Source organism: Stegodyphus dumicola, chromosome 8, assembly GCF_044657685.1.
Source record: "Stegodyphus dumicola isolate Sdum_Otavi_A_Nest chromosome 8, ASM4465768v1".
NCBI classification, from domain to species: Eukaryota; Metazoa; Arthropoda; class Arachnida; order Araneae; family Eresidae; genus Stegodyphus; species Stegodyphus dumicola.
In genome coordinates, this window is record NC_140775.1 from 36954849 (window position 1) to 36972536 (window position 17688).

Below are 17688 nucleotides of genomic sequence, written 5' to 3' on the forward strand. Positions count from 1 at the left end.
GGACATGGTCTTATTTTCCGTACCTCGGGGTGTTCTGCAATTCCTTTGTATGTGGCCTTCAGCTCCACAGTTCCAGCATTTCGGTTACTTGTCACTCCTTATTCGTCCGATGGCATTTAGTTGTCTGTTTAAATCTTGTGCGTTATTTTCCGTGCTCTGGGGTGTTCTGCATTTCCTTCGTATGTGGCCTTCAACACCACATTTCCAGCACTTCAGGATCGGCTACTTTTCACTCCTGTTACGTCTCAAGGCCCTGAATGGTCTTTCCAAATCGTCTGTTTTATTTTGCGTGCCCTGGGGTGTTCTGCAATGCCGCCGTATGTGGCCTACAGTACCACATTTCTAACACTTTAGAGCCAGTTTGTTTTCATTGCTACTCCGTATCAAAGCGTCGACTTGTCTGGATTTTCAAATCTTTAACATCCACCATTCGCAGAGCTTTCTGTATTTCAGGATCCGGCTACTTTTCACTTCTGTTACGTCTCAAGGCCCTGAATGGTCTTTCCAAATCGTCTGTTTTATTTTACGTGCCCTGGGGTGTTCTGCAATGCCGCCGTATGTGGCCTACAGTACCACATTTCCAACACTTTAGAGCCAGTTTGTTTTCATTGCTACTGCGTATCAAAGCGTCGACTTGTCTGGATTTTCAAATCTTTAACATCCATCATTCGCAGAGCTTTCTGTATTTCAGGATCCGGGATGCCGTCGATGAAGTATTGCAGGGACAGGATTTCCCTTGTTTCTGTCGGGCACTCCGAAAAGGCGAGATGGGATAGCCTTTCAATATCTGTGGCGAGTGTCTGGAGTGTTTCTGTGGGCTTCTGTTGGTGGGATTTTAATTCAAGCCTACTGTGGTCTTTCAAACACTTTTCCCCAAAGCGCAGCTCTAGTGAGCAGGACAAAGCTTTGAATTCTAATCTCTGGTTTTCGGGAAGAGTCTGCAGGATATATCGCTGCGTTTGCGCTCAGAGAAACGGCGAGATGACAGGCTTTAGCTTGGGAATCCCATCCATTCGCTTCCGCCACTATAGAAAATTATATTTGATACACTTGCCAGGAGGTCTTTCCATCATACATGGATAGCTTAAGAGAGGGACGAGCAGACATGAGTAGAAATTTAAACCATCCGAATTGTTCCCTGCCGTTGCTATGAGTTTCTTTAAATTATCAACTTCTTTGGAAACTGCAGCAACTCTGTCATCGATTTGTTGTTTGATATGTCCTTGGATGACAGATACTGTTTCTTCGATTTGCTGTTCGATTCGCTGTTGGACGGTAGAAACTCTTCCTTCGATTCGCTGCTCCACAGTAGAAACTCTCTCTTCTATTTGTTCTGTCACAGAAAAAAACTCTTTCTTGAATGTCTCCAACTTTATTTTCAACAGCGTCTATTCTGCCCTCCATAGAATCAAATTTCTTCTCTATTGCGCAGGATGCGCAGGAACTCTTCTTTAATGGTTCCATCTCCTCTTTAACTGATTTTTGACTCGCCTTAACTTCTTCTTTAACGGATGCCTGGCCAGCTTCCATCTTTTCTTGACCACATTTAATCTCTTCTTTCATTTATTCTTTAAACGAGGCAAAGGCTGATATCAACTGCCTGAGTTGTTCTTCAATCGCTCTTGTTATTGGCATTCAAACCCCACTCCTAACACCAAAAATTGTTGCGTGTGTACGGGTTCGTTACGAAATGAATGCACAAGTCCGATGAAAAATGAACAAAATTTATTATTATCACAACAAATATGCTTAAGTTTCCTCAGATATTCGTTCGTATTACAATATCTCACAGTAGTTATCTTTTAACTACTCAAACGTTCAAGAGCACTTAATTCAAAATAGCTAGAGAAAGCTATTCCGCGAATTCGCTACAGTCAACAAGAGCAGTTTTCTAAACAAACTCTTAAAACGACAACAAACTAACTGACTAACAACAACAACGAACTGAGAGGTTTTCATGCCGCTTATATAAATTTTTAAATGCGCGAGAATTTTCTGGAATTTTCTTGAAATAATATAAAAAGATATTTATTTATTTATTTATTAAATGCTCGTGTTCTTGTATTTTTAATTGTTCCGACTTAGTTTTCTCATAATATCCGTCACGCGCTGCACTGCACGGGGAATAAAACAATTTAATTTATAAGTCTTACTAATATTAGCTATTTAATAATAGGTGTATTCTGAGTTAAAAAAATGATCATATGCATTCTGATTAATAATATGAGCCATTCTGAGTTAAAAAATGACTAATATGACGACGACGACGACGGCTCTTCTTGATTTTTGGTAAATATCATTTTTGCCTCTTCTCCTCGATATGGCCAGTAATAGCGAACCACCTCATAGGGGCAAAATTCCTTGGCATGCTACTTTCAGCGATTATGATAGCGATAATGATTCTACTTATTCGAATTATTCAAGAAAATCGACTACATCCAAAGAGATGAATGTAATTGCTTCAGATGACCCGGCGTTTCAAAGTACACTCATGTCCATAAATTAAGGATAATGCAAAATCAGGCAAAGGAAGAGTTAGAAGCAAAACAAATTTGACTTATTTGTAAAGCTTATTTATTAAACAAAAGGTAAAGAGCAAAAAAAGATGCTATATGTTTGATATTATTAAAAAAATTAGCGATTTTTTCTCCCTGGAGCAAATTACAAAAAACACCTCTTTACAAAAAACCAATATTACATGGTTGGTATGATTGTTAATACACTGTATGTCTCCCAGACGATGAAATACAATCCTTACAACACCTAGGCATGTTGAGTATCAAATTATCGATCTGATCTTGGGGGATATTACACCACTCAAAAAGCAATGCTCTCTGAAGTTCCGGTAGACATGTAGGAGGAGGTTGACTGGTTGAAACTCGTCGGCCAAGCATGTCTTACACGTGCTCTACTAGATTCAAGTCCGGTGAGAATGCTGGCCGGTCCATACGGGTGATATCCTCCGATTGAATGCATTCGCTTACGCTGTTTGCACGATGAGGACGGGCGTTGTCATCCATAAACACAAATTGTGCGCCCATGGCGCCCCGAAACAAACGTACATGTTGTTCCAGAATGACGTCCCGATAGATTTGGCTAGTCATGGTTCCAATTTGAACATGCAGGTCAGTTCTGGAACCCAGAATAATTCCACCCGAAACGAGCACTCCTGTACCACCGTAACGGTGTCGATCAATGATGTTTTCTTGGTGGTAACGAGTACCTGAGGCTCTCCATATGAACAGTCCGGCGAGAATCAGACTGCAAGCTAAACCTGGACTCGTCAGAAAGCATCACACAAGCCCACTGCTGCGGTGTCCACAATACATGCTCTCTACTCCAGGCTAACCGCAGGCGACAGTGAGTTGCAGTAAGTGGAACGCATCTGACAGGTCTACGAGCATATAGACCAATCTGTCCTAAGCGTCTGTACACGGTCTGCCTTGAAATTGTCGTACCAGTGGCTGAAGAGAGCTGACGAGACAGGCCTGAGGCTGTGCTCCACCTGTTTCTTTTGGCAGTAATTGCCAAATACCGGTCCTCATTCGGCGTTGTAACTCTGGGGCGACCTGTGCTGTAACGTCTACTCACATTACCATCATCTTGAAATCGTTGCCAAAGCCTGGAGATGACACTCTGGGCAATTCCAAGTTCGTCTGATACTTCCAGTTGGGTACGCCCACATTCCAGACGGCCGATAATTCTACCACGTAAAAAATCATCCAAATTCGTCCTTTTTGTCATAACTATTCGGTTATTGCACTGAAATGCTTATAAAGCGCCTGCGAAAAATTTTACTTCTTTGCCTGTATTCCTTATATATCACTCTCTTACACTCTCGTCATTGTGACGTACCATCGATGTAATCTGGTTACTTCCTGAAATTTGCATATAATTCTTGAAGATGTGTGTAGTGATTTTACAGGTGATATATTTATTTTAGAGTTCGATTTCCGCGTGACTCCGAATTATCCTTAATTTATGGACATGAGTGTATAATTGCTACTGTAATTTCTACTAAGAAAAGTAAATCCCAGAGAAAAGAAAAGAAAACCGCAGGAAGTCATAAGAAAATAGCCGATAATACTAAGAAATTCAAACCCTTCCCTTCAAATTTTGAAGTAGTAGTTAACAAACTTAAAGAAGTTTTCACTTATTTAACAAAAGCTATCTCGCAAGAATATCTTAATATTCAGCTTCCGACTAGCCCAAAAGATCTCTCACTCAAATTAGAAAACGAAATCGCCGATAAGTTAAACTGCATTGATTCTATGAAGACATTAACCTCCCCATCAGTGATAGAAATGCGTTCAAAGTTGCAAGAAGAAATTCAAAAAATTCAGTTCATTTTAGCAAGCATTCAGAACACCCCGAAGCTCGGAAATTCTAAAACAGATGATAAAACAATAAATCACAAGGATTGGCAAATTCCAAAGAAAACAGCGAAAAATTCGGAGCTTATCCCACCACCAGATATTCCGCAAAATAACAGATTTGAAACTCTTAACGAAAATAACGAAGCTATGGAAGTTACAGATGAAACGCAAACGACTACAACACAGAATAACGCAGAAAATAAAACGAAAATTCTCCCATTAGTCACGCCAGAAAGCGATGTTGCTTGGCCTCAAATAGACAAAATGCTCAGAGAAATATATAAAAACAAATTTGAAGTTACATTTAAATCCAGACAGATTTTCCTTTACACTACCACCGAAGCCGAGGTACAGTTGACAAATTCCAGAAAGCACAGATTAGTTTTCATACGTACCAAATTTCCTCAGCCTCTTCAAAAAGTTATACTTAAGAATATCCCAAGATTCTACACAGAGCAAGCAATTCACGCAGACTTAGAACGCAGAAGCTTCCCTATAATTAAAGTAAAGCAATTCACGAAGAGAGCAGAAGACCAAATTATCTGTTTACCTATGTTTTTCCTTGAACTAAAAAGAATTCTGCAGGAGAGAAAATTCATCAATTAAACAACATGTTCGGATTCAATATCACAATAGAAAAATATCAGCCCAGAAAACGCCCAATTCAATGTTTCAATTGCCAGGAGTTCGGGCACTCCCAAAATAACTACTTTAAAAAGGTCAGGTGCTGTAAGTACGGACAAAATCACAGATCCCAATACCTGTGAATTAAAATCAGATGAAAAACTAACTTGCATTTACTGTCGCTTCTTCTTATCGTGGTTGTAAAGTATACAGAAAAAGATTCAATCATTTAGAGAAGATAGAAAAACCACAAAAAATTCCAACTAAAGATGACTTCCCCGAATTCATTCAAGCTTCAGGCCAAACTAATCAAGAAATGCCTAAAAATCTTTACAGTGACAAAGTTAAGCAGAAAAACCCGCAGGAAAATTTAGCAGAAATCATTAACATTTTCAAAGATCATAAAACTTTTTCTCAGGAAATCAATAACCACAATAGGTCAGAGAATTAAATCAGCTAAATTAAATATGCAGAAACTTTGTCTAGCTTTTCAAGCTATCAAGATTATTTTGAACTTTGCAGATCAAGATTAATTCGCAGCTCCTTTCAAGACAAGCATAGCCGAGTGGCAGAAATCCTCAAGCTGCAGATCCTGACATCGTGGAGCCACGTTTACTTCTTTTCTAGAGACTGCACTAGGTGCAAAAAGTACGTTTCATCTTACTGGATTCAACTCATCATTAAAGACACCCTACTTATAATATATTGGTAAAGGCTGCAACAGGCCGATTGCTTCTTAATGGTGTTATGATATAGTCATAGATATAGACATAGCTATTTAAATACCAAATCCGTAACAGTATTCAAAACATGGTTATTAATGCAAGTAAGAGATATACGCAAAGACATACAATACTGGTTCAAATACATGCAATATTACTTATTTCATATAAAACTTACTAATTACATTAAATTACACAAGACATATTGCATATTGTTACAAATTATTACTTATTATAAAAATACATATTTTTCATAATGCTTATGTTACATATAATCATTGTAAATACAAAAGACCTAATACATTTTAAAACACAATACTTGTTACAAATTAATATACATAATAATAAGTTGCAGTCTCAAACACCAGGAGTACACCAGATATTCATGGATAAGCATAATTCTAGTCAAACAATGTTAAAATTATTGAAATATACAATATATAAGAAAATATTCGAACAATTAGGTTATTCACAGAAACTCTGGTGAAGTCAAATAAAACTAAATAAAAGCAAGAACATATATGCATTTTGTTAATCTTGTCGTTACATAAACAACATGCAGTAGTACCATAAATGTGCTATAATAATTTTCCACCATTCAAAAAAAAAAAAAAAAAAAAAAAAAAAAAAAGCGGTATGACCATGTCGAAACAGATTATAATAAGAGAGGCAAACCGATTACATATGAATTTGTCTACAAATCAGAGCATATACCAATCACAAAGTACAGTTAAAGTACATAAGTACATAAAAACTAAAACTAAACATTTGACATGTTAGAAGAAGCAGTCACCATGAGCAATGGGGAAACAATTATTCGATTTTAAATAAAGAATCATACCAAATATACAACCAAATATAACTAACTATACAAAAACCGGAGAGAGCCTCAGTTCTCAATTGTTTCGATCACCTGAGTTCGGAGTATTGAGACATCTCCGTAAGAGCTTTCGCCTTTTAAAATTATTTTTTACCTTGCGCTGTGTTTAACATTCTTAGTTGTTTGAAGTGTAACTACTCTTTGAAGAGCTGTACGAGTATTTGTGGAAAGTTCCAGAACTGTAAAGTGTTTCTTTCGATAAAAGTAAATCTTAGAAAGCTATCATCGATTCTGTGTGCATTCAATCTATTACGAAAACATACGCACGCAACAATATTATTAATTTTAGGAACGTACGCAGAAAACATTAAGAAAGTTCCTAAAGAAAGATTGCCTAAGTTCAATCTCAGTTTTGAAAGAAAATTACTTTATAGTAATAGAGTAGCTACCGTGCACCGCAAAAATCTTTAGTTTTACGCCGAAACAAGTATTCGGCGCTTGATTTTTGCAGCCGGTGCTGCCTCTTTAATACTTAAATTCTATCTCCCTGTGCCTTCCTTAATTAAATGTTTAAAAATGAAATATAGTAATAGGCTTGTAATGTATATGCTTATAGTCATAGGTTTGTAATATATATGTTATTGCAAAACTTTCTCAGCATTATTAGATTTTATTTTTAAGGCAAATGACAAAGTCCACAAGTACTACAGTTAGAAATTTTGCTATTCACTTATTATAAACTACAGTTACGCTGCCAGCCTTCGTCTGGCTTTCAAAGGTACCTGAAAAATGCCTGAAGGGAAAAAACACCAAAAGTTAAATTTAAAAAGTAAGTAGAATTTTACTCTGCAAAACAACTTCATAAAAAAAAAAAAATTAAAACAAGTATTACAATGAAATTACAAAATTAGAATGAAATAAGCAGTATTCCTTAATACAAATATTAATTATCCTAATAAATAAATTAAGCAACTTTTCGTTGCCTTCCCTCAACAAAGTCTGGTATCCAAGAAAAACATTAAATTTAAAAACTGCACAGAATTATCTCCTCATTTTTCGGAGTGGCAACAGTGCTGATTTTCAACAGTCAGCAGTCCAGTATACAATTGAATGAAGAAGTGTTGCCTAAATCTCATTTCTAAAAGAATGAAACTATTCAAAATGATGCGATAAAATCGAAAAGATTAAAAAAAAAAAAAAAAAAAATCTGATTTGAATTTTGAAAAAATCGCTTCGAGGTGCACTGGCTCTTGCCTAGATGCACCTATATACCAAATTTCGTAGCCCTCTGGGTCTGTTAGCTTACGGGTAGCACGAACGAAAGACACACAGATTCTTTCTTTTATTATATGTAGAGATGAAAAAAAATATTTTTACGGAACTCGATAATATAAACCAACGGTTGTCCCAAAATTTTAAAGACTATGTAATGACTTTTTAAATGATTAATTCAACACTATATTCAGCAATGAACTATTAAAATATCCAAAATTGATCCATTCAACTACGATTGGGAACAACGCTTATTTACATCGGAGGAGAATTTATCGAAACTTAAACGAATAACATTGTTTTGATGTGTTAAAAGCAGCCAACAAATTTAACAAAATAGAGCAGGAGTATCCAACCCTCTGCGCGCGGGCACTATTGTGCCCGCCAACGGTTTTACGTGTGCCCGTTGCTGTGCAACTACGAAGAAAAATTACTGAAGTTTTCAGTAAAATGTTATATAAATATTTTATATTTAGTAGTTAAAGTATGAATTAGTATTAATTAGAAGGGTTTAATAAGCGTATTTGCTTATCATTTTAAATAGGCTCCAGTTTGAGGGTGATTTGACGCAGTTATTTGTTGAAAATTAAAAAAAATGTTTCCATCATTGTTTTTAACAATGACTATCTCAGAATCAAAGAACATATCGATTTACAGATGAACATCTTGATGATTGCTTACGAGCTGTAATATCATTCTACGCTCTTTATTATGAAGGCATGACCTATGAAATGCAATATCAGTTACCAGAAAATTTTGTCTGTACTATTTAGTAATTATTTATTTTAAATAAGAGTACAATTGATAGTTTCTATGTCTTAAAATTATAATTTTGGATTTTTTTGGTATATTTTGTATATTATTAATTATGCCAACTTAGAAAGTCAAATTAACCATGGAAGAAAAAATGTGCCTGCCACCCCACCCATATTCTAGAATGTGCCCTAAAGTACGAGAAGGTTTAGGATCCCTGAAATAGAGTAAAATTTAGGAATAACACATGTTTCTAGAAACTGCACAGTACGTGAGTATTTTTTTCACTTGAGGCAAAGAGGGAATGCGTACTCCTATGTGCAATTAAAGGTGTCTGGCCATTTGATAAAAATTAGAAATTTAAAAGAAAAATAAAAAAATCTGAAAGTTTTCGGATTTTACATTACTCCCAAGAGGGTTTTTTTTTTTTTTTTTTATGTTAGCTATATTTATTAACTACCATGTTCTTCGCACTTAATCGCACGTTGAAGATAATGTTTTTTTTTTTTTTTTTTTTTTCGTACAGTGTTGCCATTGCTCGCTTTGAAATCGTTGAGTTTGTTAATAAAAAATTCTTTAAAAATTTTACAAAATATGAAATATATAATAAAACAAATTCCAAATTTAAGCTTTCAAAAGCCCATGTTCGAGTGGAAACTACGTTATTCAAAATTTGATCTTTCTAGGTACAGTTATTTCTTCCCAATGCGAGAAACACACGTACATTCGTATTAATAAAATATTCGTTAAAATTTTACAAGATAGAAAATAGATAATAAAATAAATTCCAAATTTCAAATTTGGGCTTCCAGATGCCCATATTCGAGTGGAGGACTACGTTATTCAAAATTTGATGTCTCTTGGTACTGTTGTTTTTACACTGTGCTAGTAACATACATACATTCATGCAGATTCTTCATTATTTAATTTCTTTAAATATAATGTAGGGCTCTAATATTTGGTCACAACAATTTGAAAAGTGAAACGCTGTTTTATGGTGCACGACGCAAAATGCCAAAACGAAATTAATAGCCCTTCTGGGTAAGTTGCTCTTTGGGCTAGTAACAAAAAGAGGAAGAAATATATTTTATGTAGACACTCAACGAGCATAATAAGTTCACTCTATCTACACACTTTTATATTCGTTAAAGATAACGTTTTCAGATCATAATACCATATCACTTACAATAATGTTTACTAACTTCAGATATATTCAGAAAATGATAGATATAATGAATTATTTTCCAAATGAAAAGCATTAAAATTTCCTTTTTAATATATGTCGTATAACGTTGAAATAATATACATATATAGTACTGTAATCAATATATCTGGTTGTAAGGAAAGTTTTCCGCAGAAAAACCTTCTTAATAAAGTTGGGGGGACGACATGAAAGCAGTACCTTTAGTGCGGGTAGTAATCTCCCCCCCCCCCAAATCCACGATTTTCTTCTTTCAAAGCCTTCGGCCCACAAACTTGAAAAAGTGGCCGTGAGTCCAAAAAACAGATCAACTTCATTTCGAACGTCCTGTGCAGAATGGAAGATAGCACCAGCAAGATGTAACTGAAAAAAGAAGACCGAAGGAGCGATGTCGGGGCTATGTGGTGAGCGTGTCCGTACAGAGTCCAGCCGGTGAATGCAGACACATGTGGTCTTGCATTATCTTGATGGAATATTACCTTTTTGCGCCGGAATTCAGTTCGACGTTTTTCCTTAATAGCAGCGTCAACACGGACTAACATCTCGCTCTATATCTTACTGTCGAGGGTTTTACTTTTTTTCAGATACTCTTTGTGGATAATATCATGGCCATCCCACCAGATACAAAGCATGAGCTTTTAGTTAGTCAAATTAAATTGCGCTTTGCGACGCTGCCGAAGGGCTCAACTTCAAAAGAATTTCGGCCTGTGTTGTTGAAGGTACACCCACTTTTCACCACAAGTGGAGATCCGGTCCAGAACATTTTGTCCTTGCGTGGGTATTCGAGCAGCTTATGCAGGCCGGACACGTCTACCCTTATCTGCTTGAGTCAGCTCACGCGGCACCCAGCGATTGAACTTGTACCTCAAGTTTATGCCATGCATAGCGCGACTAATGGATACGGCACTAACGTCTAACTCCTTAGGCTGCTATCACACGTCGGTTTGTTTCGGAAGAACAACTGTTTGGAACAATTTTTCTGCTTTGTCACAACAGCCAATCAAAACAGATCGCTTTGGGGTTAACGCAGGGGAAACTGGTTCCCCACTAACAAACAAGCTGATAGCATTCGAAGCTGATAGCTGATTGGTTGAAAACGAACAACCTGAAATTTTTTTTGGAAAGGAAGGAAAAAGTCGCGCGTCTTTCTTTCAATAGTAAACCAGGCAGAAAAATTGTCCGAAACAGTTGTTCGTGTGAAACAAACGCCGTGTGATATGAGCCTTAGAAACCTTTCGAGTGGTTTGCATACTGATCTTTTTCCACAAGTTCTCACGGGTGGGCCTCAATCAACACCAGCAGGCCGGCCACAGCGCTCCGCTTCTTGAATGTCAATAGTCCTTGTTTTTGAAATTTCGAGAAGTGTAAATAGGACTATTCTGGGGTTCTAGGAAAAAAAGCCAACAGGAAAAAAGACCATAGGAATAATGCTCACAGGTATAAATGAGCACAGTAAAAAAGCGCACACATAAATACGCCCACGCAGAGAAAAGCTCACATGGAAAAATGCTTACTTTGAAATATGCTCACATAGAAAAATGCTCACTTTGAAATATGCTCACACGGAAAAAAGCTATGCTCACATGGAAATAAGCCCATTGATAAATAAAATACGTAGAAATATCCTTACATTAATTAATCTATCTGAACATCGTACACCTACTTAATTTTTAAAAGAAAAATATAATTTTTAATCATTTGAAAAGGTTATTGGACAAATGCCTTTTCAGAGGCGGTATATAAAAGAATGAAAACTATAGTAAAATTTGGTATGTACTATAATATTTTATACCACTGACCATATATCTAATGTGAGCATTTTTCCGTGTGAGCATATTTCTAAGTGAGCATTTTTCCATTGAGCTTTTTTCTGTGTGGGCTTTTTTCCTGGGACCATTTATACCTGTAAGCATTATTCTGTGAGCATTATTCCTGTGAGCCTTTTTCCTGTGGGCATTTTTCCGGTCACCCTATTCCGGAACACTTCTCTCCGAGAAGTATCCCGGAACAGCACTATTCACACGGCCCCTTAAAAACTCTTCATAAAAATATATAAATTTTCATCATTTTTTAAATTGAATAATTTTACGAAAAACTCTTAAATTTTCACGAAAATATACAAATTTTCAACACTTCTCAAAATTCATTATTTTTACGAAAATATATAAATTTTTATCATTTTTTAGGATAAAACTTTTCAGCTTTGAAAAATGATGAAAATTTATCTTTTTCATAGTAGTGTAAAATGAAGTTTTAAAAAATTTAAATACATAATTTATAACCGAAAAGGTCTTTAAATTAAAATAATACAAAAAATTAAAATAACAAGAAATATAAAGTTTATTTCACTTCAAACTAATTTGCATATATATTGCCCATCTTTCATTCCTTTATAGTAGAAAACATAGTTACCATTATTAATTTCATTTATGGCTTTATGAGGAAGATCACCATGTTTTTTAGCAAGATAATACGCTTTTAGTTCATCATTCACATCTAATTTAATAGTGAGAGATTCTCCAAATTTTGTTTGAATTTTTTTCATTGAGAGCAGATCATAATTTCCAGGATTTAAATCTTTTAATTTTAACGATTTTGGATAAGAATCTGAACTTATTGAACTCTTCCATCTCTTTTTATTTAGTATAATTCCTTTAAGGGCTTTTCGTTTACGGCTAAAGGCCTTTAGCCGAACTACCTTTCGGTTTTTTACATAATTTTATTTTTAAAAAAATATTTTAAAATTCAAGTGGTACATTATCTATATGTATTTCTAATTTTTTTTTAACCTTTTAAAATAGTTGAACAAGTATAAGAATATAAGTATCTACCTCCTGGACATAGATTCTGTTTCACATCTTTTAGACTCCATCATTGTGTTATCTTTTAATGTTTCAAAATTTACCTGTAATTTAAAATAAATACGAGTTTCTATAAACAAACCATTATCATATTAATTTTAAGTTTTAAATTTTCATTAAAATAATAACTTTTAACCTTTTTAATATTACAATTTGATACTTGAAACAAATATCAGTTTATCTACATATTTTTTATTAACAGCATCCATTTCATTAAGTGCTTTAGCTACACTCGTTATAATTTTATTGTTTGCATCAAATGCATGACCATCATTTGAATGTAAATAATTATTCATTTTATTTCTAAGACTTTTGTATTTTCTCTGCTGTTTCATTAACAAAATTTAAAAAGCTATCATCAATATTATACTTATCAATGAGTTCTTTTTAATTTTAATAATTATTTGTCAATTCATTCAAAACATATATTTTTGTACTAACATCTATGGGATTTTCAAAATTTTATTTTCCATAATCAGTTAATTTAAAACCAACCATCCCCATGTGACCCTGGTTGACCAGATTTAATTTTATCATCAAAGTGTAGATAATTGGCAATCAGAGACTAGGCATTTGATGATAAAGTGTCAACTAATTTAATTTCTTGTTTATTCATATTTAATATGATTAGACATTCCCTTCTACAATAATATGGATAATAACAAATACTACAATAATAAAAAAAATATATATATAGCTTTTCGCAGTTTAACATTTTAATCCATAACGAAAGTTTAAAGTTAAATTTCCTAAAGATGTATAATTTTCATGATGTGATAGATCAAAAGGAGTAACAGGATATAGTTTTCCATATGCTAAATAAACTAGCATACATCCTCTTTCTTCGTTTCTATTCTTTGTAATTTCTAGATAAACTTCATAGGGTTTATTCCATTCTTTATTAAAAAAAATCCATATTATACTTTACCATTTATACTGTATATTGTATAACTTTCCATTTATTGTAACCTAACATTCTTCCATATCTAAATGAACAAATATCATATTATTATTTTTTTTTTATAATTTTTAACTTCTGTCTACATATTGTGGAATAACGAATAATGTTAAAACTTCATTAGATGTAGTGCTTATAGGATATGATCCACTTTTAGCATTTTCAATTTTGTTTCATTTATGAATTACATATTGATTCCAATAAATATCTATATATTTATCAGCTAATAGTAATTCTTTATATAATAATTCTGCTTTGTTTTTAAACTTCACATGTATTAAAAATGTTAAATCTTCAAGGTCTATTTTATAATTAGGATTTGCGACATCCGTATATATCATATTTTCATTATTTTTTTCTCTTTCAAATTCTATTTTTATTTGAAAACCTGTTATTACTTTCCTGAAATAATTAAAAGAATCATAGATTTGATCTACCCACATTGTAACAGATTGATTGTCCCTCGCCATTTTCAAGCTTTTATCAAATCCTCCGCTATAGTTTTCATTTTCTTCAATTCTTAATTTACTAGTTCTCAGTTATAGGTGTTTGAGCTGTTTTATTGTTCCATCATCTTTAATGTTATATTTTACTCTATTAGCGCTATCACTCTTATCAAAAAAAAAAAAAAAAAAAAAAAAAAATATCAGTTGGTTATGTTGTTGAATAATCAGGCGTATATTCTCCAAGTCTTGTAACTTGTTGAATGATAGGAAAATAATCACTAAAGTATGTATGTTCAATAACTTTTCCATCTTGTGTAAGTTTCTTTACCAATAAATAAACTTAATCCACAATTTGCTGCTATATTATCTTTGTTTATAGAATTTCTATTATTCTTTAGAATTTTCCATTTTATTTCAATACAAGATTCAGAAAGTAAAATTCTATCTTTTGTATTTTTGAAAAGAAATTCATATTTACTAACTTTATTATAATCTACATTTGTTCTTTCTATTTCTATCAGTTCTTTACTCTCTATATTATCATCATAATGATAAAACTTATCTGTTAGATCATAAAAATTTCCCCTTTATTAAGGATGAAAATCCTTCGGATTAAGTAGAAAGACTTATGTCTTAGAATTTTGGTAGTTTTTTAAATCCCTATCCTTTCGATTCTGAGAGTGTTTTATTCATGTTTAGAGAGTGTTTTATTTATTTGTCTGAAGATCTTCCGTCTTATAACAAAGGATCTAAGAAGTGCCCTTAATCGGAGGGTCCTTTGAAGTTTCTCGACTGGGTATTTTTGGACTCTTTCTCTGTAATCTATATTCATTTATTAGGGATGAAATCCTAAGTCGAAAAAGCTTAACGTCTTACGGATGAAAAGGCATATGTTTTAGGTCTTGTTTATTTAACCATCTGTTAAATTCATCAGGATAACCTAACTATTTAACAAATAGTTTATTTCCTTTCTTTTTTATATTTTTTCAATCTTACATATATGACCTTCTTTATCATGTTTTACCATTACTTTTTCATGAAATGTACTTATAATTTCTTTATCATTAATTCTTTTAGTTTATAGCTAATTGGATCTGTTAACATTTCTGATGCGATAAAAATCTTTTCAATCGTCGTATGTTCATAATTACTTCTAAATTTGGTTTTATATATCTAAATTAAATCTCAGTTATCTAAGTTAGTCTTCCATCGAATTCGTTTTCTTATGATTTGATTCTGGAAAATCTAATTTAATTAACCTTCCTTTTCCATTCCTGTTGGCATATTTAAATCTTAATGATAAATTTTTACACTTCTCGAGAATTCTTCTGGTAATATTTTCCGTCATCTGTTGTTAAAAAAAAAAAAATCTTCTATTAAGTGTGCAGATTTATATACATTATGTTAATTACAGAATGCAAGGTTTAGTTCTGTTTCTGATTTCACTAAATAACATTCATAAAAATTTTAAATTGATTTGTTTCAAAATACTATTATTTTCATCCCACTGCAATAATTTATCATTTGAGGCCATATCTTGTATTAATCGATGCACTTTATTTACTTGTGGGTGCAGGGCCTGCAAAACTTTTAGGATTTGTAGAAGAAACGAGAGGAAAAAATTAGAAACAGCAAAAGCTTCAGAACTTAGGGAAGACACGGAAAACAGGATTGACAAGGGTAAAATTTTTTACAATTTAGGTCCCACAGAGATTGCACCGGACAGCAAAATACCTACAGCCAGCCCTATACGGATGTCATACCTTTTAATAAACGATGTAGTACTTTGATTATTTGTAGACAACAATTCTTTAATAGCGTTAGTTCTTGATGCCCATCGCATATCCATGTTATTTACTTTGAAAGCAAGAACGCTTTTATAAAATGTAAAAATGACACATTTTAATTACCAATAGCTAATAGGCAACAGCGTATTGTTCAATAATACAAAAATTCCGAATTTTAACATGACCTATGCTCCGCTATAAACATTTTCAAGTAAATTTCTCCCGCAATTAATTCACTAAAGCTCCAAATCCATAACTACTCTTAATTTAACCTGATGTTATGCAGATGTAAACCAAATAACGTTTTCCGCTAAAATTGTTTGGGTTTCCTAAAATTATTCTAACTTGTTTCCAATTGAATGGTTCCAATTCTGTTAAGTGCAATAACTTTTATAGCTTCTTAATTTTTTCTTCACTTTAATTCTTTTTCTTTTAACACTGATGTGCAAATCATTCCTAATAACACGTTGAGTAAATCTTTACTTTCATTTTAAGAGATACAGTGAGAGCTCGGATAACAAGCTATCTGAACAAAAAATGCCTCGGATGACAAAAAGTGTCTCTTACGAACATTCAACTCGGCAATATATAATTTTCAAATACAATTTATGGTAATCTATGAAACATAATAAACATTCAGGGACTTCTGGAAATACCATTTTAATATTTTCCACTGCTTAATTTTCATTAGCAAAACCCGGCAGCAAGAGACTTACATTAACTAGGAGAAAATTATGTCCGGATTGGGTTACAGGTGAAGTCTTTTAACACTCAGATATTTTTCTTTTTTTTTGGTTATCAGGTGGATTCAGGTCCGGTGATCGAGCAGGCAGCTCTATGCACTGATTGTTTGCTACTGAAGATTGTTATTTACGATGAGAGCCTTGTGCATCTAGCACTATCATCCTGTAGCAGCAAATCATCACCTACTGCCAGGAGACATATAAGTATCAAGGATGTCATCTCTGTTAGCCTCAGCATTGGCTGAACCTCTTGATGCCAAATCTGTGGTTAGAAATTGTTGCTAAAATCTATGAACCATAGGAGGACTCAACATTTAGTCATATGGCCACTTCTATCTGACTTTGTCATGCCACTAGTCTCCCAGTCGCAGATTCTTCGGATGATGCCTGGAGGTCATTGTTATGAATTAATTATCCTAGATTTCTTATCTCAGTATCACAGCGAAATTTACAGGCTTTCTCTCAAAACATGCAATTTTATACTCCTCACAGATTACGCATTCAGACTGCAGCACCACTAATTTGCATACGGCAGTTTTACTCAACAACTCTTATATGACAACATATTCAAATTTGATACAGATTGGCTTATGTTTGAATGAGTTATTGCTATCTTTGTGATTTTTGGAAAACAGTGAAAGTGAACTAATACATTATGTGCGAACTAACTCTAATTTAAATATGGTAATACATTATGTGCCAACTAACTCTAATTTAAATATGGTAATAGAAACAGCAGATAATATTTTTTATGTTACCATCCTCATCATATCCCCACAATATAAGCACAATTTTAATAAGATTTAATGCTTCTTTATGATTTATCTCGACTAGTATCCCACCTCATGTCAACTCAGAGGGCTTCAATGTGTTCAATTTAATGAGTATGATAGGTGTTCGAGACTAATCCCAGCAATCAACAAGTTTGCTTCCTGGCTTTGATGATTATTTTTTTTAATCATTAAATTAACAGCACTAATAGATGAATTATTTTTCTTCTCATTTCATTTTTTTTGCAGCTGTATTTTTAAAATTTTCTTAAGTGAGAACCATTGAAAAGAAACAAACAAAAAAAAAAAAAAAAAAAAAAAAAAAAGTACTTTTTATATAGGTACATTACAATCA